The sequence below is a fragment of the Ornithorhynchus anatinus genome, chromosome 2, assembly GCF_004115215.2.
Source record: "Ornithorhynchus anatinus isolate Pmale09 chromosome 2, mOrnAna1.pri.v4, whole genome shotgun sequence".
Lineage (NCBI taxonomy): Eukaryota > Metazoa > Chordata > Mammalia > Monotremata > Ornithorhynchidae > Ornithorhynchus > Ornithorhynchus anatinus.
In genome coordinates, this window is record NC_041729.1 from 52,025,231 (window position 1) to 52,049,451 (window position 24,221).

At 44.3% G+C, this 24,221-nt stretch overlaps 1 protein-coding gene across 4 annotated transcripts in view; it reads left to right on the top strand.

The window, feature by feature from the left end:
• The first annotated feature begins 2,179 nt into the window (after positions 1 to 2,179).
• Positions 2,180 to 24,221, top strand: part of MRTFB (myocardin related transcription factor B) — a 224,048-nt gene continuing 202,006 nt past the window's right edge. For 2 of the 4 annotated variants that reach the window (XM_029058491.2, XM_029058494.2), the window contains exon 1: positions 2,180 to 2,245. The gene's annotated coding sequence lies outside the window, so the exon portion shown is untranslated. Of the gene's footprint in view, positions 2,246 to 6,173; positions 6,374 to 24,221 lie in introns of all 4 variants that reach the window. The other 2 variants (XM_029058492.2, XM_029058493.2) reach the window with 2 other exon arrangements.

Genomic DNA, 24,221 nt, shown 5'->3' on the forward strand with positions numbered 1-24,221 from the left:
CGAGAAGGAAGAGATGGGGGCACAGTGAGCAAGCTAGTGCCTGAGGAGTGAAGTGTTCGGGTTGGGCTGTAGTAGATCAGTGACTTGTGAGGTAAAGTAGGTGGGGATGAGCTGATTGAGAGCTTTAAGGCCTAAGGTAAGGAATTTCTGTTTGATGTGAAGGTGGATGGACAACCACTGCAGGTTCTTGAGGAATGGGGAGATGTGGATTGAACAAAGTGTTAGAAAAATGATATGGACAGCAGAGTGAAGTATGGACTGGAAGCACTTATGTATAAAAATCACAGGACTTAGGTATCGCAGCACTTATAGATCTAGTACTAATGTTGGTATTTGTTAAGCGCTTACTCTGTGCAGAGCACTGTTCTAAGCGCTGGGGGAGATACAGGGTCATCAGATTGTCCCACGTGAGGCTCACGGTCTTCATCCCCATTTTACAGATGAGGTAACTGAGGCACAGAGAAGTGAAGTGACTTGCCCACCATCACACAGCTGCCAAGTGACAGAGCTGGGATATCTGTAATTTATTTATTTATGTATAGTGATGTCTGTCTCTCCCCCAGATTGTGAGCCCATTATGGGCAGGGACTGTGTCTGTTTGCTGTTGTATTGTACTCTCCCAAGCGCTTAGTACAGTGCTTTGCATCTAATAAATGGATAATTAGGATTGAATGAATGAATGAACAAGAGGCAGGGAGGTCAGCGAGGAGCCAGAGGCAGTAGTCGGGGCAGGTTAGGATAAGTGTTTGGATCAACATGGTTTGGATGGAGAGGAAAGGGTGGATTTTAGTGATGTTATGAAGGTAGAACCACCAGGATGAGGAGATAGGTTGAATATGTGGGTTGAGTGAGAGATGAGTGAAGAGTGACACCAAGATCACGGATTTAGGAGATAGGGAAGATAGTGGTATTGTTTACAGTGATGGGAAAGTCAGGGGTAGATTGGGTTTGGGTGGGAAGATGGAGGAGTTCTTTGCCACCTTTCCCTGTCTACCTTCCCATTTTCAGCTTGCTAATGCCAGTCGGACCAAAGATGTGAGGTTACAGGCAAGGGTGCCTGTCTCCCCCCGATTAGACTGTAAACCCGTCAAAGGGCAGGGACGGTCTCTATCTGTTGCCGACCTGTACATTCCAAGCGCTTAGTACAGTGCTCTGCACATAGTAAGCGCTCAATAAATACTATTGAATGAATGAATGAATGAATGAATGAATGAAAGGAAAGGGGAGGGCTGGTGCCATGGACCTTAGGGCAGCGGCATCTAAAACAGCTGTTGCTAAAATGGAAGTTTAACCCAAATAAAACGGTATGAGAGGTGAGGAGAGATGGGGTTGGCAGGGAAGAGGGGGGCCAACTTTGCGATATGTGTTGGGACAGGAAAGCCACTAGGTGTAGGGGAGGGGAAGAGGTGGGGGGATAGGAGGACAAGGAGGGACTTAGTGTAATTTTGATTTACCCATAGGGCTTGATTATCAAGGTAGTGACAGGTCTGGAATGGAATCTAATTGCATTTAAGTGTACAGGAAAACATACCCCATGATAGAACATGGGGTATGATGATACCCTATTTATTTTGTTAATGAGATGTACATCACCCTGATTCTATTTATTTGCTCTTGTTTCAATGAGATGTTCTTCCCCTCGAGTCTATTTATTGCCATCGTTCTTGTCTGTCCGTCTCCCCCGATTAGACTGTAAGCCCGTCAAAGGGCAGGGACTGTCTCTATCTGTTACCGATTTGTACATTCCAAGCGCTTAGTACAGTGCTCTGCACATAGTAAGCTCTCAATAAATACTATTGAATGAATGAATAGAACCACTTTTTCAAGGCCCCTGACCTGATCATATTGTATGTAGAGTCCTTCTGTAGTTTAAGCTTTTTAGAAATGTTTTTTTAGTGCATTTTGGAAGTGAGAAAGTATTCCATTTGTTTTGGGATCAGATTTCCCCTTAACTTTCCATTTGGGGGTCTAGTTAAATGATGTTTTAGCATCATTAACAGGTACACCTACCACTCACTGTTGTACACATTTATAATTAACATTGCTCTGTAAATCTGTGAGAGTAAATTATGAAAAGGAATGCATTCAGAGAATACTAAATTTTTCAGAATCTGCAAATCTATTTCTTGTTCTATTAAAAAAAACTTTAGCATGCAATTCTTGTGATTTCTTCCCCCCCAGGTTCACAATAAATGTGCTGAGAGAGAGAATGTGAGTGAGAAAATAATTCAATCTTACTATTAAGGTGAGTTGAACACTTTTTTAAAAAACATTTCCTTCATGTTCCACTTATTGCTTAGTCAATCAGTCAATCTGGCAAGGAGTGTTTCTTGCTAGTTCCCTTGAATTGAACTCTCCCAAATGCTTAGAACAGTCCTCGGCACGTAGAGCTCAATAAATACCATTGATATGTACTTACTGAGTGCTTACTGTGTGCAGAACGCTGTAGTAGGCTCTTGCAATGGTACAATACAATAGAGTTGGTAGACACGTTCCCTGACCACAGTCCAGTTGTTGGTTGTTACTTATTAGTGAGTTGTCAACGTAGTAGGCTGGAGAAAACCTTATAGTTTGTGAGAGACCTCCTTAGTTTTTCACTCTTCTTGATTTTAAGAATTTTCGTCTTGAGAACTTGTTCATGGTTCTCATTCGTAATTATTACGACCCTTCCCTTTCAGTTTCAAATGGGACAAATGTATTCCATGATTCAGGACACTTTGACTTTTTCATTAATGTTTATCACCCCGATGACTTCGAGAAATGAGATTTTGAACCCTCACTGCAATGCGTTAGTGGAATTGTTGTAGCCTATTAAGGAATGACTTATTCTTCTTTAAAAAGCAATAAGATTTGGAGGACTGTATTCGTTTACGTTATCGTTCTATAAATTTTTTCAACTACATTTCTAATTTTGAAATAGAACCTAAGGGAATATAATAATAATAATAATGTTGGTATTTGTTAAGCGCTTACTATGTGCAGAACACTGTTCTAAGCGCTGGGGGAGATACAGGGGAATCAGGTTGTCCCACGTGAGGCTCACACTTGATTAACAAGTATGTTGAGAATTTTAAAAGATAGAGTTACCTCCAATACTACATGTTTCATGTTTATAAATGGAATGTTTATTGAGATAATGCGCAGGCAAGTTTTGACTAGAACTGTAGGTTCTTCAAAGATTTGTCAATATTAAGTTTCATTTCGCATCGCAAAACAATGCCCCAGCACGTTTTCCTTAGACTGTTTCCTTTAGTGGTTTTTATTTAATTGAAAGTTTTATGTTAACATACCATGTTTTTTATGTCTTTAAGTATAATTTCATACTGTCATAGTTACCGGTTCAACTATTTATCTCCAAATTTTCCTCTTGCTTTTATTGAGAATAATAATAATTACAGTACTTGTTAAGCATTTACTAAGTGCCAAGCACTGTTTTAAGCGCTGGGGTAGATACAGGTTAATCATGTTGGACCCAGCCCCTGTACTACATGGGGCCCATGCTCTTATTCCCATTTTACAGATGAGGTAACTGAGTCACAGAGAAGTTAAGTGATTTATGCAAGGACACACAGCAGACCGGTGGCAGAGCTGGGATTAGAACCCAGGTCCTTCTGACTCCCATTCCCGTGCTCTATCCATTAGACCACACTGAAAATAAGTAATTATAAAATCATCTTAATTTGGAAAATGGTTCTATTTTATCACTTTAACTCAAGCATTTAAAAATTTGGTTCCTCCTCTGCTAAATCACATTTTTCTACCAGGTGTCCCAGTATGGCTAAAACTTTGGACCACGGCCACTTTTAGCTGTAAAAGCTGTTTTTCGCTGCCTGGGCGAACTCTGCATGTTGGGGCAGGTGCTGGAGGGAGAGGGAGCTGGAGGTGGAAGAGCGATGTTCAGGGCTGGGAGATAGTCCATGAATATTTCATGAAACATTCCAGTAGTTCATGAAATACTGCATGTAAATCCGTGCATCCCCTAAATCCGTGAACATCGTTGTGGTCAGGGCTCTAGCTGGGCAGAGGCGAGGTGGTCGCTGGCGCCCGGCAGCCATGGCAGGGGAGCCAGGTCTGAGGGTGCGGTTTAAACCCAAGCCAAACCTAGTGTAGGAGGGAGATTGTTGGGGTCGGGGGGATCGTGCCTGCCAAATCTGTTATATCGTGATGTCGTACTCTCCCGAGCACTTAGTACGGTGCCCTGCACCCGGTAAGCGCTCAGTAAATACGATCGGTTGATTGCAGATGGCTCCCTGGCAACCCACTTGGCACAGACACACCACTGTGACGCGTGTCCTCGGTCACACCTAGGTCTACTCAGATAAGTGCATTTCTAAGTATGCTTTTGTGTGTGAACGGGACCGGTTGTGGATTTGAGTCTGGTTATGGGAATATGAGAATGAAAGTGTTTTCACACAGTTTGGGGAGGAAGGCCCCGTGTGAGCACGAGTCTGGGTGTGTAGCGTGCGCCTGTTGGAATTTCAGGGCTGCCCAACAGAGAGGAAGTATGGAAAGATAGTAATAATAATAATGTTGGTATTTGTTAAGCGCTTACTATGTGCAGAGCATTGTTCTAAGCGCAGGGGTAGACACGGGGTCATCAGGTTGTCCCACATGAGGCTCACAGCCTTAATCCACATTTTACAGATGAGGGAACTGAGGCCCAGAGAAGTGAAGTGACTTGCCCACAGTCACACAGCTGCCAAGTGGCAGAGCCGGGATTCAAAACCCCTGACCTCTGACTCCCCAGCCCGGGCTCTTTCCACGGAGCCAGGCTGCTTCTCGATAGGATCCTGGAGCCTGAAGGGATGTAGAGAGATTAGGTTGGGCGGGGATTGTCTCTCTCTGTTGCCAAATTGTACGTTCCAATCGCTTAGTACAGTGTTCTGCACACAGTAAACGCTCAATAAATACGACTGAATGAATGAATAAAGTGGTAGTGGTAACCCTTGCATTTATTGTGTTCAGTGCTATACATTGAGCAGTTGGGAAGTGCAAAACGGAGGTGACACATCCCTTCTGGATGACAGTTTATTATTATTACTATTATTATTATTAAAACCGCTCCGATCAGTGCTTCGGCTGAGCAGGGTTGACTTTACTAACTAATAACTAATGGCATTTGTTAAGCACTTACTACGTGCAAAGCACTGTTCTGAGGGCTGGGGAGGATACAAGGTGATCAGGTTGTCCCACGTGGGGCTCACGGTCTTAATCCCCATTTTACAGATGGGGTAACTGAGGCCCCGAGAAATGAAGTGACTTGCCCAAAGTCACACAGCTGACAAGTGTCTGAGTCGGGGTTTGAACCCATGTCCTCTGACTCCCAGGCCCGGGCTCTTGCCACTGAGCCACAGTATTAGAAACCAAGGGCTTACATTTTTTAGCATTTTCATATAAAAGTTTTCAAGAGGGTGGTTTTGAGAACAGGGTAAGAATGATAATAATAATGTTGGTATTTGTTAAGCGCTTACTCTGTGCAGAGCACTGTTCTAAGCGCTGGGGTAGATACAGGGTCATCAGGTTGTCCCACGTGGGGCTCACAGTCTTCATCCCCCTTTACAGATGAGGTAGCTGAGGCACAGAGAAGTGAAGTGTCTTGCCCACAGTCACACAGCTGACAAGTGGCGGAGCTGGGATTTGAACCCATGACCTCTGATTCCCAAGCCCGGGCTCTTGCCACTGAGCCACGCTGCTTCTAGTCCGTAGGCCTCTATCACACTTCCCTCACCTGCAGTCAATTGTCCCGCGTTACGCATGTGTTCAAGTTGGGTTTCGAAGAAGGTGCCGATAAGAAATTAGGAAATCTTTTCAAGCGCGCGTTTAGGTAGAATGTAGGGCGATGCTGGAAGAATTGCTTGTGCCTATGCTTGGAGTGTCGGTCGCAGCCCGGGTACTGCAGAGCGAGTTTTCTTAAAGTGGCGTTCTTCAAAACCTTATGGCATTTCTCCATGCTATTGAAGAAATGACTGTAACTCTCCAACTCCTTTCAGCAAATATAAAAACACTTGACTTCCATAAGAATTCTCCTCTTTTGTTAAAATGATAACCAACAGTAGTTGTACTAAAATTAATTTTTTCCTTCATCATGCTGTCCTCTCCCCTTTTTATTTTTTCCCCCCGTCATTCTCTTTTCTGAGTGTTTTCAACCTCTGTAAATATACTCTCTCCTCCAGTGAAGGGCAGATGAATTCAACGAATGACGGAGTGAATTCAGCCTTCAAAAGCCTTTAGCAACGGCAGTTAGAAGGGAAGAGAGAAAGGGGTTGTGCGATCGATTCTTTCCCTAAAATGAGCGCCTTTAAGAAGCCATTCCAGGAATAAATCACGTTCTATATTTTTATGAAGAACGTCACAGTGCTGAAGACTCATTTTGGTGAGTTAAGATGAGAAACTACAAGTACAGATAATAGATTCCTGACAGTGACAACTAAAATTTATTTCCGTTAGATAATAATGTTGGTATTTGTTAAGTGCTTACTATGTCCAGTGCACTGGATTAGATACAGGGTCATCAAATTGTCCCATGTGAGGCTCACAGTCTTCATCCCCATTTTACAGATGAGGGAACTGAGGCACAGAGAAGTGAAGTGACCTGCCCACAGTCACACAGCTGACAAGTGGCAGAGCCGGGAGTTGAACCCATGACCCCTGCCTCCGAAGCCCAGGTTCTTTCCACTGAACCACGCTGCTTCCCCAGCCACGCTCTGGTATCTAAGCACTAGCCCTTTAATTAATAATAGTAATAATGTTGGTATTTGTTAAGTGCTTACTATGTGCAGTGCACTGTTCTAAGCACTGGGTTAGATACAGGGTCATCAGGCTGTCCCATGTGAGGCTCACAGTCTTCATCCCCATTTTACAGATGAGGGAACTGAGGCACAGAGAAGTGAAGTGACTTGCCCACAGTCACACAGCTGACAAGTGGCAGAGCCGGGATTTGAACCCATGACCTCTGACCCCCAAGCCCGGGCTCTTTCCACTGAGCCATGCTGCTTCTCTCCAACTAGGGGTATAGTGAGAAAAGCCACCTTTGGGGCAAAACCTGCTTTATCACTTTGTAGCATCAACGAGTACTTACTAGCCATGAGGGAAAAGTCAAGGACGATAGGTGTACTGTCCCAGGCTTGCCCCACATACTCCAACACAGAATTAATATTAATAATAATGTTGATATTTGCTAAGCGCTTACTATGTGCAGAGCACTGTTCTAAGTGCTGGGGGAGATACAGGGTAATCAGGTTGTCCCACATGAGGCTCACAATCTTAATCCCCATTTCACAGATGAGTAACTGTGGCACAGAGAAGTGTTGCCCAAAGTCACACAGCTGACAAGTGGCGGAGCTGGGATTCGAACCCATGACTTCTGACTCCCTAGCCCATGTTCTTTCCACTGAGCCACGCTGCTTCTCTAGGATCGTGTCTATCAACTCTATTGTATCGTATTATTCCAAGCACTTAGTACAGTGCTCTGCACCTAGTAAATACTCAGCAAATGCCATTAATTGAGGAGACCAATTAAATAAATGGATTAGCCAAAGACAGGACCTGTAGCCACACGCCCCGAGAGACCGTCATCCCACACTGAGTTGTCAAGTTCGTTGAGCTGTGTGACCTTGGGCAAGTCACTTCACTTCTCTGTGCCTCAGTTACCACATCTGTAAAATGGGGATGAAGACTGTGAGCCCCACGTGGAACAACCTAATTCCCTTGTATCTACCCCAGCGCTTAGAACAGTGTTTGGCACATAGTAAGCGCTTAACAAATACCGACATTATTATTATTATTGAGCTCAAGTCATGTTCAGTTCATCAGTTGACCCAACCTTTGGAGCAACTAATGGAGTTTGATGCAAGCTCTACTTTTATTTTAATTTGATTCTCCGGGGAACGTTACAATGTGTATTTTTAAAAATGAAGACTTTTTGTTTTGAATTATAATTGGTGGAAATACATTTATCTGCAGTGCATATACAGCTGCAGTGCAGTACTTTTAACTTTTTGTGAATCTGAGCATTCCAGGAGGCGTCAATCAAACTCTAATTATAGTGTTTAGGAAATGGTTTGATTAATCAAGCTCCAAGGAAAGATTACTTAATTGTTTTACCTCACAATACCAATTTCCCCTCCTTATTTATGGAGAACTTTCAAAGGAGCGTTTCTCCGGATTTACAACTCTTTGTTTGCGGTCGATATACTAATAAAAATCAGTTCGCAGAGATTCATTATGTTCATATTCTAGCACTTTAAGCTCTTAGGAAGAAAAGTTAGAAAATTCTTGATTGTAAACTTCGCGGGGGTGGGGATCGTGCCCACCAACTCTGTTGTATTATGTTGTCCGAAGCGCTTAGTACAGTGCCCTGTCCGCCACTGCACACTCAATAAATAGCATTGATTGAAAAATGAAATTCATCCAAACTCTGTACGTAATATGCTGGTTGTGCATCTTTAAATTGAGGTAAATGATTGTGGCTAACTCCTGTTATTAACATATGGCTCCAACTCGAAGAACCCAAACTCTAATGATCCCTGTAACGTACATCTGCTTTGGCGCTTAGGGAGATTAGGGATTTTTGCGGTGATAAAGCAATCATAGCAAGCTCAGAGTGAGAGGCTTTGGCGTTGTTAAAAAGCGCTTCCGACCTTCTCCGGTTAGAAGCGCGACCGGTGCAGGATGAGTGGTCTGTGCGCACCCCGCCATTACCACATAAATCTCCCGTTTCCACTAACGTTGTCGTCGACGGCGGGAGGGAATGTGTACGTGCGGGTGCGCGTCTACCCCCAAAGGCCAATTCCGTGCCGTAGCGACATTCCTGGTCCAGGCACAGTCGCCTTCGATTTTCACCAAGCAGCTGCTTTTGAATTTGGGAGGATTCCCACCGGGATCTCACTGATCAAAACCCCAGCCCCGAGCCGGACAGTCTGGCCCGGCTTCTCTTGTGAGCCGGAACACGGGAGGTCAGGCCTCGCGTTGCGTGGCTCCGTCACTGAAGCACCTCCAGCTAGAATGGCAGCAGAGAGGGAAGGAAATGAATGAAGTTGGTGTTTGTTAAAGCGCTCACTATGTGCAGAGCACTGTTCTAAGCGCTGGGGGAGATACAGGGTCATCACGTTGCCCCTCGGGAGGCTCCCAGTCTTTAATCCCCATTTTCCAAATGAGGTCAGTGAGGCACAGAGAAGTGAAGTGACCGGCCCACAGTCACACAGCTGACAAGTGGCGGAGCTGGGATTCGAACCCGTGACCGCCAACTCCCAAGCCCGAGCTCTTTCCACTGAGCCGCGCTGCTTCTCTCGTTAAGGGAAGAGAGCTGCGGGTGGGCTGAGTTTGCTGGGCATGCCCAATCAGGCAGAAGAGGCCAGGCGGCCTTTTTTCAGCGTGGCGGGGAACGGGGAAGAGGGATGCCGGACCTCTCGAGGTCGCTGTCTTCTCCCCCACTCGCTTTCCAAGCTTCACCCTGTGGCTTGGACGCCTCAAACCGTAGAAAGCTGAGGGGTGGGAGACTGGGAGAGGGACGAGGGACGTCAGGACTCATTCATTCATTCAGTTGAGAAGCAGCGTGGCTCAGTGAAAAGAGCCCGGGCTTGGGAGTCAGAGGTCATGGGTTCGAATCCCGGATCTTCCACTTGTCAGCTGTGTGACTGTGGGCAAGTCACTTCACTTCTCTGTGCCTCAGTGACCTCATCTGGAAAATGGGGATTAAGACTGTGAGCCTCACGAAGGACAACCTGATTATCCTGTATCTACCCCAGAGCTTAGAACAGAGCTCTGCACATAGTAAGCGCTTAACAAATACAAATACCAACATAATAATATTTATTGAGCACTTACTATGTGCAGAGCACTATATTAAGCCCTTGGAATATACAGTTCGGCAACAGAGACAATCCCTGCCCGTTGACGGGCTCACAGTCTCATCGGGGGAGACAGACGGACAAAAACAGAATCAATAATAGCAATAAACAGAATCAAGGGGATGTACATCTCATTAACAAAATAAATAGGGTAATAAAAATATATACAAATGAGCGGACGAGCACAGTGCTGAGGGTAGGGGAAGGGAGAGGGGAAGGATCATCCTCCCCTTCCCTCCTGATCATAGTGACACCCTGCAGCACAGTGGGATAGTGCACTGAGGAGCAAACCACCTCCTCTCTCTGTCTCTCCCTGCCTCAGTTTCCTAATTGTTAAATGGGGTTTAAATATCTGAGATAAATAAATGAGAAGCAGCATGGCTCAGTGGAAAGAGCCCATGCTTGGGAGTCAGAGATCATGGGTTCTAATCCCAGCTCCACCATTTGTCAGCTGTGTGACTTTGGGAAAGTCCCTTCACTTCTCTGTGCCTCAGTGACCTCATCTGGAAAATGGAGATGAAGACTGAGCCCCACGTGGGAAACCCTGATCACCTTGTATCCTCCCCAGCGTTTAGAACAGTGCTTTGCGCATAGTAAGCGCTTAACAAATACCACCATTATTATTATTATCTGTTCTCCCTCCCCCTTAGACTGTGAGCTCCACTTGCGACAGGAACTGTAGCCGATCTGATTATTTCGTATCTTCCCCAGCGCTTGGGACGGTGCGTAGCACAAAATGTTTAACTATGCGCATAGCTGTTATTAATTTTGACTTCACCTAATTCCCCAACGAAGCTCACTTTTCCCATCTCAGTTCCCTGTCTGCCTAATGACTTTCTCCAACCAGAGTCCCCTCTAAAAACCAGACGCCCTGGAAAAGGCTACCTCGTTAGTGGCCATTTGGGGAAAAATATACATAATGATTATTATTACGGTGTTTGTTAAGCACTTACTATGTGCCAGGCACTGTGCTAAGGACTGGGATGAATACAAGGAAATCGGGTTCGACACATAGGGTACCTTCTTCATAATGCCTTCATAACAGTGGCTATGTCGGAAGGGCAAGAAGTTCAATTTTGGGGGTTTTCGGAGGCCCTTCTCTAAATCCGAAGGCCCCCTGAATTTAATCTGTCCGTGACACCCACACATGCCCTGGGATAACGGAAATAGTTGGAGACATGAGTACCAGAGTGAGACCAGCTGGTCATTCTGCTAGAAACCAGTCGGTACTATGTATTGAGCACCTAATTTAATGTTGGTGTTTGTTAAGCGCGGGGGGAGATACAGGGTCATCAGGGGGTCCCACGTAGGGCTCACAGTCTTCATCCCCATTTTACAGATGAGGCCACTGAGGCACAGAGAAGCGAAGTGACTTGCCCACAGTCACACAGCTGACGAGTGGCCAAGCCCGGGCTATTTCCACTGAACCGCGCTGCTACTGAACATTGTACTGAGAGCACAATAGTATAATAATTGTGGTGTTTTAGCACCTTCTATATGCCAAGCACAGTGCTTAGTGCTGAGGTAGATGGAGTACAATCAGATCTGACCCAATCCTTGTCTCCATGAGGCTCACAGTCTACAAGGGAGGGAGAACAAGTATTAAATCCTCATTTACAGATGATGAAACTGAGGCACAGAGAAGCGACTAACTCAGGGACACACAGCAGGTAAATAGAGCAGATGGGTTAAGCAGAGAAGCAGTGTGGCTTAGTGGAAAGAGCACGGGCTTGGGAGTCAGAGGTTGTGGGTTCTAATCCTGGCTCCGCCAGTTGTCTGCTGTGTGAACTTGGGCAAGCCACTTAACTTCTCTGTGCCTCAGTTCCCTCATCTGTCAAATGGGGATTAAGACTGTGAGCACCACGTGGGACAGCCTGATTACCTTGTATCTATCTCGGCACTTAGAACAGTCCTTGGCACATAGTAAGCGCTTAACAAAGATCATCATTATTATAAGAACCCGGGTCTCCTGACAGCCTGTCCTGGGCTCTACTGGACATAGACCCTGCTCTCAAGGAGCTTACACTTTTGGGGGGTGATTGACACTGAAATAACTTACAAATAGGAGGAAGAAATGTCAATGAGAGAGCTTAAATAATATTAAGGTATGTTAAATATGTACATAATTGCTACAAAAGGTTCAGGGTACTCAGAAGGCAGAAGTACTCGAGTGGCAGTTGGGGAAATATAACCCGGGGAAAGGAGAAATAAATTGGGGAAGGCCTCCTGGAGGAGATGTGATTTCAGAAGGGTATTGAAGACGGGGAGAGCTGTGGCACGATGAATTTGAAGTGATAGGGAGTGCCAGGCAGGGGAAAGAGTGTGAACAAAATGTCAGGGGCAGGAGAGATGAGAATGAAGCACAGTGAGTAGGTTATCTTTGGCAAAGTGAGGGGTGTGAGATGGGTGTAGTGGGAGAAAAACATTGGTTAAGTAGGAAGGAAAGAGCCGATAGGGTGCTTTAAATCCAACGATTAGCGGTTTCTGCTTGATGTGAAGTCGAATGGGTATCCCAGCTCTGCCACTTGTCAGCTGTGTGACTGTGGGCAAGTCACTTCACTTCTCTGTGCCTCAGTTACCTCATCTGTAAAATGGGGATGAAGACCGGGAGCCTCACGTGGGCAACCTGATTACCCTGTATCTTCCCCAGCACTTAGAACAGTGCTCTGCACGTAGCGCTTAACAAATACCAACATTATTAATATTACTATTAACCAAATGAAGCTTTTAATGAGTTGAAAGGTGAGTGCAGATCACCCTTTTAGGAAAGCGATCTGGGCAGCAGAGTGAAGTGGAGACTGGAAGCGGGGAGACCAGTTTGGAGGCTGATAGGCCGAGATCTGACAAGAGCGTGGCCCAGCGTGGTGACCATTTGGAATGGAGAGGAAAGGGCGGATCCTGGAAAAATGGAGGTGGAAAAAACCAACAGGGAACTGTTAGAATTAGTATTATTATAGGTAATTAAATGGATTTGCATAATGAAGGTAGAACAGCTTTCACTTATTCTGTGTGGGATTTTGAAAATGGTCTAATTTCAATAATGAAATTTAAGGAGCAGAATCAGGGAATCTGGCTCATGGTGTTCAGAAGTGGATAGAGTGCTTTATTTAGCAAATCTATGGGCTAAAAGATCTCTGATTGCCAAGTGCTAACAGACGTTATGTGGGCTGTTAATTCTGTCCTAAGGAAAATGCTTGTTTCCCCTAGCATTTTGGTAATAAACTGGTATTTTTTTCTGAGGGAAAAGAGTAACTTTATTAATTTTGTATAATTGAAAGGGAAATTGAGCAGTCCTGGTAAATATCCCCACCCCCACCCCCCAGAAATCCTAGGTTGGTGTCTCTTCACACCTTTCTCTTATTTACATGCCTTGTATCGGTTCCTCTATTTTCTCTTTATCTCAAAATTGATGCAGCAAACCTTTTGCTGTGTGTTTTCCCAGTGCAAGGTTGCACTCAGGCAGATAGAGAAATGAATCCAAGATTGTGGGGGGCTGTTGTTTGTGGTGAGTTATTTTGTGACGGGCAGATTAATTCGAGGCCCTTCCCCAAAGATATTATTGCCACATCTTACACTTAACTCCTAAGCATTTATTATGACTTCTAGTTGCCAAGTGGAAAGATCACGGGCCTGGGAGTCAGAAGACCTGGGTGCTAATCCTGGCTCCCCCACTGGCCTGCGATGTGACTTCGGGCAAGTCTCGTCACTTCTCTGGGCTTTGTCTCTGAAATAGAGATTTAATTGTGCTCCCTTCTACTTAGACCGTTAGTCCCGTTAGGGACATAACTATATACAACCTCATTATTTCATATCCACCCCAGGGTTTAGAACAGTGCTTGACACACATTAAGCCTTTAACAGGTGCCAGGCTATGAAATGGCCTAGAATTATGTTTTTCAGTTGAAATCTTTGACGTTCTATTTTTGTTCATTTTTTCCTATAATTCCTTAGACTAGTCAGCCAGTATTTGCCTGTGCGATTGCATGGGTTATGGTTCCTTCTTACAAATTAAGTACTTCATATATTTTACTAGGAAATCAGAAAGAATAGGCCAATAATTGCCAATAAAATATAAACTTTTTTAAAAGAATGATTGTTACTGTTTCTGAAAATTTGCTCAAAATTGTTCATTCCTTTCTTAAATTTAGATAAATTTTCATCACTTGTAAGCTACTAACTACCCCAACTACTTGTCTCAGTTTTTATAGAACAGACATAGTTTCCAGCTAGAGGTTGTGGGATCCAGTTACCTCTCGTTTTAACTACTTGATATTCACTCATGCTGAGCCCCACAGCATTTATGTACATATCCATAATTTGTGTATATTAATGTCCGTCTCCCCCCTAGACTTGTAAACCTTGTGGGCAAGGAATGTGTCTACCAACTCTGTTGTATCATATTCTCCCAAGTTCTTAGTACAGTGCTTTTTACACAGTAAGCTCTCAATAAATACCATTGATGGATTGATTACTTAGCCTTGGCTACCTAGGAACTATTTATGTGCTTTAGCTGCTTCAGCAGGGTGGCTTAGTGGAAAGAGCCTGGGCTTCGGAGTCAGAGGTCATGGCTTCGACTCCCGGCTCTGCCACTTGTCAGCTGTGTGACAGTGAACAAGTCACTTAACTTCTCTGTGCCTCAGTTACCTCATCTGTAAAATGGGGATTAACTGTGAGCCTCACGTGGGACAACCTGATTACCCTGTACCTACCCCAGCGCTTAGAACAGTGCTCGACGCATAGTAAGCATTTAACAAATACCAACATTATTATTATTATTATTATTAAATTAAATCCACGTGAGTATTAAAGAGGGTATAAATAAGTTCACAATTGCTTTGAGTCATTGAAGGGATGATACTGAAGGGAAAACCTGTTGGAGGAGGTGGAAGAACGACATTAAAATAAGTAATGGATACACACATAAGTGCTGTGGGGCTGCAAGAAAGATGAGTGTCCGGAGTGCTTACGGGGTATAGACCCAAGTGTGTCGGGGCACAGAAGGGAGAATGGTGTAAAGGAAATAAGGGCTTAGTCAAGGAAGGCCCCTGGGAGAAGATATGATTTTAATAGGGTTTTGAAGATGAGGAGAGTGGTGGTCTGACATCCAGGCGACCAGTAGTTAGGGAAGAAAGCAGATAGGTAAGCTGGAACCAGGTGGTGGAAAAACTTGATGCCAGTTGGGAGGAGTTTTGACACTGATAAAATGTAGAAATAAGCACAAAAAGTAACCCATTAAAGTCATGAACTCAACAAAAAGGTTTGTAATGAACTCTTTCCTTGTTTCCAAGACTGGCAGAAACATATGTTCCCAGAAAGCCAGATTGGAAATCCCAGAAAGAGCTTGATTTTCCAGCACTCTGGGGAAAAGGGAAGAAGAAGCCAGTCAAACATTTCAGTTTAACTCCAGTGAAAATGGCCCATTCCTAGGAAGGGTCTTTCCAAAGGCCACACAAGGGGTCAGGTAGAACCATATGATCAGGAATACGGTTTCTACCATAAGAAACTCACTTAAGCCTATTAAGTGAGTCTGAGCCGTGCTTAGATTCAGGTATTTGTTGGGGAGCCAACCCTGGAAATCCCCCTATGCTGAAATTGCCAGATTCGCCAGTCCTCATTGCTTCTTTTGCTGTCAGTGCTCTGTTAGGAAGAACCAGTGAAAAGGCACTAGACTGTGAGCTCACTGTGGGCAGAGAATATGTCTGCTGTGATATTATACTCTCCCAATCACTTAGTACAGTGTTTTGTACCTAATAAGTGCTCAATAAATACAATTGAATGAATGAAGAGTCTCCAGGGCCACTGCATGCGGTTTGACTTTATACCGCCTGCTCTTCTTGGAAGAAGCGTCAAACATACTATAATTTGATCATTGTAAGGCGATCCTTACAAGAGATCAGGTGATATTCCCGGGTTTCCCTGCCGACTGTCAGAACTTTCTGGTTGGTAAAGTTCCAGATCCTACAACTTTATATTTTGTTTCTCTTAATATAACTTTTTTAGTTTTTTGCGCCTGTTCTCTGAGAGATGCAAAACATAATCCAGGCAAATCTGACCCTTGGTTGGAACAGTATTTGTGAATTTACATATTGGAAGGAGGAAGATTTTCCAGTATAAATGATGGGTATAATAGATTCCATTGACTGAAATTCTCAGATATAAATTATTTAATCTTCTGGATATGTCGTTCAGCCATCTTTAAAGATGATAAACTTTTAAGAGTGCATATAATAACTTGGATGCATTGGTTTTACGTGGAGGAAATTTCTCCTCGGGACTCTTTTTCCATTGCTTATGACTAACTTTAAATATTTGTAGTTGCCTGCTGCAATCACTTGCTGTATGAAGGGTTTCATTTACCGTCCTCTCCTGGCTCTCCTCTTATCTTTTTGGCCGTTCATTCTCGGTCTCATTCGCAGGCTCCTCCTCCCCCTCCCATCCTCTAACTATAGGGGTTCCTCAAGGGTCACTTCTCGGGCCTCTTCTGTTCTCCATCTACACTCACTCCCTTGGTGAACTCATTCGCTCCCACGGCTTCAACTATCATCTCTCTGCAGATGACACCCAAATCTACATCTCCTCCCCTGTTCTCTCCTCCTCCCGCCTCCAGGACGTCTCCACCTGGATGTCTACCCGCCACCTGAAACTCAACATGTCTAAAACTGAGCTCCTTATCTTCCCTCCCAAACCCTGTCCTCTCCCTGACTTCCCTGTCACTGTGGACGGCACGACCGTCCTTCCCGTCTCCCAGGCCCACAACCTCGGTGTCATCCTTGACTCACCTCTCTCATTAACTCCACACATCCAATCCATCACCAACACCTGCCGGTCTCACCTTTACACTATGCCAAGATCCGCCCTTTCCTCTCCATTGAAACAGCTATCATACTGATACAAGCTCTCATACTATCCCGACTGGATTATTGTGTCAGCCTTCTCTCTGATCTCCCTTCCTCCTGTCTCTCCCCACTCCAGTCTATTCTTCATTCCGCTGCCTGGATCATCTTCCTACAGAAAGGCTCTGGGCATGTCACTCCCCTCCTCAAAAACCTCCAGTGGCTGCCTATCAACCTTCACTCGAAACAAGAACTCCTCAGTCTTGTCTTCAAAGCTCTCCATCTCCTTGACCCCTCTTACCTCACCTCCCTTCTCTCTTTCTACTGCCCACCCCGCACGCTCCGCTCCCCTGCCTCTCACCTCCTCACGGTCCCCCGTTCACGCCTATCGTGCTGTCGACCCCTGGCCCGAGGCCTACCGCTGTCCCGGAATGCCCTCCCTCCTCACATTGCCAAACTCACTCTCTTCCCCTCTTAAAAGTCCTACCGAGAACTCACCTCCTCCAGGAGGCCTTCCTAGACTAAGCCCCCCCTTTACCTCTACTCCCCCTCCCGCCCCCACCCTCTGCTCTTCCCCCTTCCCCTACCCTCAGCACTGTGCTCATTTGTATATATTATTTATTACCCTATGTATTTTGTTAATGAGGTATACTTCTCCTCGATTCTATTTATCTTGATGATGTTGTTTTGTTTTTGTTTTGTTCTGTTTTGCTTTGGCGTCTGTCTCCCCCGTTTAGACTGTGAGCCCGTCACTGGGCAGGGATGGTCTCTATCTGTTGCCACATTGTACATTCCAAGCGCTTAGTACAGTGGTCTGCACATAGTAAGCGCTCAACAAATGCTGTTGAATGAATGAATGAATTTAGCTTATCGTGTAGAACTGCATTTCAAAGAAAATGGGAAAGTTAGTGGAGAGAGAGAAGTTCTATTTCCTTTTAGAAATAACTGACTGAGAAGATGAAACCTGGGATATGATTTCAAGTCACTCCTTTAAGTCACTCCCTCAAAAGATGTTTGTAAAACGTTTGGAATAATACAGAGTTTTTAAAGAATTTGTACTCATCAAAATAGCTATAAACCAGAGCACTTCCATAAATCAAAATCTATTATGAAAAAGAAGCATTTCAGTTTAAAAATAGATCAGTCAGTCATTTATTGAGTGCTTACTGTGTGCAGAGCGTTTTGTCAAGTGCTCAGAAGAGAACAGTATAACAGAACTGGTAATCCTGTTCCCTTCCCACAGAGCTTACAGTCTATAGAGGGGAATCAGACATTAAAACAAATTACAAATATGTTCTTAAGTGCTGTGGGGCTGAAGGAGCTTTGACTATCAAGTGCTTAAAGGATACCAATCCAAACGCAAGGGCACAGAAGGGAGAGGGAGTAGGAGAAATGAAGGTTTAGTTGGGAAAGGCCTCTTGGAGGAGGTGTGATTTGAGTAACGCTTTGAAGGTAGCGAGAGTGAGCATCTGTCGAATATGGAGGGAGAGGGAATTCTGGTCCAGAAGGAGGATGTGGGTGAGGGGTTGGCAGCGAGGTAGATGAGATAGAAGAAAAGTGAGTAAGTTGGCATTAGGAGAGTGAGGGTGTGGGCTGGGTTGTAGTAGGAAATCAGTGAGATAAGACAGGAGGGGACAAGGTGGTTTAGTGCTTTAAAGCCAATGTCAAAGAGTTTCTGTTTGATGGGGAGATGGATGGACAACCACTGGAGGTTCTTGAGTGGGGAGATGGGGACTGAATGTTTTTTTAGGAAAATGATCAGGGCAGCAGAGTGAAGTATAGACCGAAGTGGTGAGAGAGAAGGCAGGAAAGTCAGCAAGGAGGCCGATGAAATAGTGAAGGCAGGCTAGGATAAGTCCTTGGATCAATTAATCAGGGCTAATTTTTGAGTGCTCACTTTGTGCTTGGGAGAGTACTGTATAACAGAGTACTCATTCCCTGCCCATAATGAGCTTACAGTCTAGAGGGGGAGAGAAAATTAATATAAATAGTTTGCGGATAGGTATGGAAGTGCCTTTGGGGCGGTGGCCGGGGGTGAATTCCAAAGTCCCAGAGCCAAGTGCTTAGACTGTTCAGAAGGGAGAGGGAGTTAAGGAAAGACTCTTGGAGGGGTTGTAACTTTAATAAGGCTTTGAAGATGGGTAGAGTGGTGGTTTGGTGTGTATGGAGGGGGAGGGAGTTCCAGACCAGAAGGAGAACGCGGGTAAGGGGTAGTGTATGCAGGCTGCTGCTGGAGGAGCCAAGTTTGCAGGCTGGGCTGTGGTAAGAGATCAGTGACGTGAGGTAGGAGGGGGCGAGCCGACTGAGTTTTTTAAAGCCAACGGAAAGGAGTTTCTGTTGGATGCGGAGGTGGACGGATAGCCGTCGGAGGTTCTTGAGGAGTGGGGAGATGCGGACCGAATGGTCGTTTAGAAAAATGATCCGGATCAGCGGAGAAGCAGTTTGGATGGAAAAGAGAGGGCAGATTTTAGGGATGTTGTCAAGACACACAGGCTAAGCCCCACTTTTCCTCATCTCCCACTCCCTTATGCGTCACCCTGACTGGCTCCCGTTTCTCTTCCCCCCTCCCAGCCCCACAGTGCTTATTTACATATCTATAATTTTGTTTATTTGTATTGATGTCTGTCTCCCCCACTGTAGACTGTAGGCTTGTTGTGGGCAGGGAATATGACTGTTTATTGTTGAATTGTACTCTCCCAAACCACTTAGTACATTTTCTGCATACAGTAAGCGCTCAAAAATACAGTCAATTGATTGAGAGGATTTGGTGACAGATTGAATATGTGGTTTTGAACGAGAGAGATGAGTCAAGGATAATGCCAAGGTTACGTGCTTCTGAGACAGGGAGTATGGTAGCGCTGTCTACAGAGACGGGAAAATCAGGTGGAGGTCGGGGTTTGGGTAGGAAGATGACTTCTGTGTTGGACATGGTAAGTTTGAGGTGTCGGCGGGACATCAGAGTAGAGCTGTGCAGAAGGCAGGAGGAAATGCAAGATTAGAGAGAAGGAGAGAGCTCAGGGCTGGAGATGTAGATTTAGCAAGCATCCACATAGCGATGGTAATTGAAGTCATGGGAGCAGATGAGTTCTGCAAGGGAGTGGGTGTAGATGGAAAATAGAAGGGAAGCCAGAACTGAGCCTTAAAGGACTCCCACAGTTAAGCGATGAGAGGCAGCGGAGTCGGTGAAAGAAACTGAAAACAAGCAGCCGGAGAGAAAATAGGTACCAAAAAGTATGACAATTTAGAATGTGCATCGATTATTTAACATGATTAGAGTTTTAATTTTTAAGATGCAGAATTTGCAGCTCATATTTTATATAAAGATTAAATGACAAAATCCTTGTTTATCACTGAATCTGGAAAATCTACTCATGATTCATATCTCCTGATAAGCCATCTAGAAATGACTCTTTTGACCTCTTTTTATTTTGACCATAGCAAGGATAATAATAATAATTGTGGCATTCGTTAAGCATGTACCATGTGCCAGCTACTATACTTAAGCGCTGGGTTGGTTACATGCCCATCGGGTTGGACACGGTCCCTGTTCCACTTGGGGCTCACAGTCTCAATCCCCCATTTTACAGATGAGGGAACTGAGGCACAGAGAAATGAAGTGACTTGCCTAAGGTCACACAGCAGACAAGTGGCGGAGTCAGGATTAGAACCCATGACCTTCTGACTCCCGGGCCCGTACTCTATCCACTGTGTCATGAGGCTCTAGCTCTGTTTTATCACAGGGGCTTATCACATCTCTAGGAACCCTTTCCTGAATAATCGAATAATAAAAAATAATTATTAGTGACTAAGATTGGTATTATTGTTGTGGCACTGATAATTTGCTACATGTTAATCATACTTAGTACTCTGAGTACTGAGCGCTAAAGTAGATAGAAAATAATCAGGAGGGCGGAACAGGAATTTAATTTCCATTTTATAGATGAGGAAACTCAGGCCTAGAGAAATTAAGTACTTTGCCCTAGGCCACACAGCAGGCAAGTGGCAGAGCTGAAATTGGAAACCGAGTCCTCTGACTCCCAGGCCTTGGTTCTTTTCGCTAGGCCATGCTCTTACCCAGTCGCTTCCCAGTCTGGCGTTCCCAGTTAGTGCTCAAAAGAATCATTGATTAGTATGCTCATCCTGTTTTTCCCCGGCACTGTGTCACCTATGCTCCTGAGTCCTTACCCACTTAGCGCTTAGGTACTCACCCTGTCCGTCTCCCCCGATTAGACTGTAAGCCCTTCAAAGGGCAGGGACTGTCTCTATCTGTTACCGATTTGTACATTCCAAGCGCGTAGTACAGTGCTCTGCACATAGTAAGCGCTCAATAAATACTATTGAATGAATGAATGAATGCCCCTCTTCCCACAGCATTTCTGTATATAGCTTTAGAGTCGGTTGCTTCCCTTTAGCTGTAATTTATTTGAATCTGACTCCCCCATCATATGTAAACTCCTTGAAGACAAGGATCATGTCCACAGAATCTTTTGTAGTCTCCCGAGTGTTCAGTACAACGCTTTGCACAGGATGAGTTCAAAAAAAATATTAATCGGTTGCCCTTTTGCAGTGCTCTGCACAGAGTAAGTGCTGTGTAGATATTGTTGATTGTTTGAAATTTTGAAGTAATATTTTTATACAGAAATGTAATTTCCCCTCTCCCCCCAACCATGACATTTTAGGGCTTTAATGGCTCTAAAACTTAGTATCCCACTCATTCATTCATTAAATCGTATCTATTGAGCGCTTACCGTGTTCCGAGCACTGTACAAAGTGCTTGGAAAGTACAGTACAACAATAGAGACAAATCCTTGCCCACAAGGGCTTACAGTCTCACAAACTTCATGGCCCTCTCTACCACTGGGCATAGTTTTTCTGTGTAACTATTAAGATAAATATAGAATAAATGTGGCTCCATTATGTGATTTGTTTTTCCAAGGACAAGAACAGAGCACACACTTTGCAGTGTCTTGCTCTTTTTATTCATCCTGTTCCAAGCCCCACAGCACTGATGTACTTATCAGTAGTTTATATTAATGTCTGTCTCCCCCTCTAGATTGTAAGCTTGTTGTGAGCAAGAAATGTGTTTATTGTTATAGTGTACTCTCCCAAGTGCTTAGTGCAGTGCTTTGCACACAGTAAGTGCTCAATAAATGTGACATCACAGAGGAATCTACTTTGATGGGATTTCAAGTTACTTAAACTTTCACTTTTTTCTCCAGCAAGTGGGTGTTTTTCTGTACTGTCAATTCAACTTTCCATTAAATTAATTCTGTTTTTTTGTCGAAATGCAGAATTATGAATGTTTTATTGTTTACAAACTTTATTTAAAACTTGAGAAAATGAGAATATATTTGGAAAAAATTGACACATTTGCTTTCATTTGTGCAGTCAGTTGGAGTCAATTAAATTCATGTTTTAGTGGTTTGTGTTAATCCTGTGAAGTATTGAAATTGTTTCTTAATCATTTTGTCAGTATTCATCCTTTTAAAATCCATTTTAATTCAGTCTCTCTAGTTTGCGGTTGTCAGATGATGTTTTAAAACTATAAGCATATTACTTTGCCCAGCAGGGTAAGGTATAATCTGCTGCATTAAGAGTCAGAATTAGTATTGTTGTTGGTACAAAGGTGACGAAAACACAGTGGGTAGAGCCCGGCCTGAGAGTCAGAAGGTCATGGGTTCTAATGCCGGCTCCACTGCTTGTCTGCTGTGTGACCTTGGCCAAGTCACTTCATTTCTCTGAGCCTCACTTCCCTCATCTGTAAAATGGGGATGGCGCCTGGGACCCTTATGTGGGACAGGCACTGTGTCCAACCCGATTTGCTTGTATCCACCCCGGCGCTTAGTACAGTGCCTGGCACACAGTAAGTGTTTAACAAATGCCACCGTTATTGTGATTATATTACCTGAAATACTGTTAATCAGTTTGCTTTCATCCATATTCCAGTTCGTTCAGATCCTTGAATAACCGGGTCGCTAAGTGCTGATACAGGACAATGGAAAAAGAGAGTTGAATATTTGCAAATGTATCAAGCTTGTAATAGCTCCTCTTAAATACATCGAAGGTAAACTAGAATCCGTTTGTACTTCTTGAGCGCCTATTACATGCGGAGTACTGTACTATGGTCTTGGGAGAGGACAGTATAACAGAGTTGGTAGACACATTTTGTATCTAAGAGGGATTATTCATTTATTCATTGTCGTATTTATTGAGCGCTTACTGTGTGCAGAGCACTCTACCAAGCGCTTAGAAAGTACAGCTCGGCAACAGAGACAATCCCTACCTAGCAAATAAGGACTGTAATAATACAGGAATAGAACGCTGAAATAGTAAAGAGTGCCTTGGCCCATTGCCATCATTTAAAATTCCCGATAAACAGTGAGAGAAGATCACTTATTAATTAGATGTATAGCAATGATTTACCCCAGGGCACACCAACATTGTAAATTCTAAGATTCCATTTGGCAGTGTCTGAAAATTGAATTTTTTTTATCCAACCCATTGAAAAATAAGATTATGGGTGACTAGAAACCATGCATATAATAATAATGATAATGGTATTTGTTTAGCGCTTACTATTTGCCAAGCACTGTTCTACATGCTGGATAGTAATAATAGTATGAATTGAGTGTCTCCTGGGTTCAGTCTACTATACTAAACTCTTGGGAAGTACAAAACTAAGAAACACCTGTAAGGAGCTTGTACTCTGATGGTGGAGAGAGGCATAAAAATATTTAATTAGAACACTTATCTGAGAAATACTTATCTACCTCATATCCAATAGAGTCTTGAAGAATTGTCTGTTTTAGAGGAAGCCTAAAACAGATAATTCCTCAGGACTCTGTGGGTTACGATGTAGGTATGGCTTTTCACGGTCTCATGTGGATTTCACACGTAGATGCCCACCCACCCACTCACTCAACTCAGTTCAACAAGAGAAGCAGTGTGGCTTAGTAGAAAGAGCCTGGGCTTGGGAGTCAGAGGTTGTGGGTTCTAATCCCGGCTCCGCCACATGTCTGCTGTGTGACCTCGGGCAAGTCACTTCACTTCTCTGTGCCTCAGTTGCCTCATCTGGAAAAATGGGGATTAAAAAATGTGAACCCCTCTGGGACTATCTGATTACCATGTCTACCCCAGTGCTCCGATTAGACTGTAAACCCATCAGTGGGCGGGGATTGTCGCTGTCTGTTGCCGAATTGTACATTCCAAGCGCTTAGTCCAGTGCTCTGCATATAGTAAGTGCTCAGTAAATACTATTGGATGAATGAACTCGGCGAAAAGTTGTGCAGGAGCTAGAAAGGGGCTGAAGGGGAGGCAAGAAGGGGGATCCACTTCTCTCAGAATGAGTTTGCCCACTCACTCGCCTGCTGCCCCCAGGAGCAAGCAGCAGCAGCGAGGGGCTATCCATGCTTGCCAGAGAGGAAACCACTTATGCCCCAGACATGCCAGAAGTAAAAGCAGACCCTGTGGCCGGCACCATGGACGGGAGGTGAGTTCAGCTGCTGTGCTGGGCACCGTGAGCATTTATCACGGATCCGTC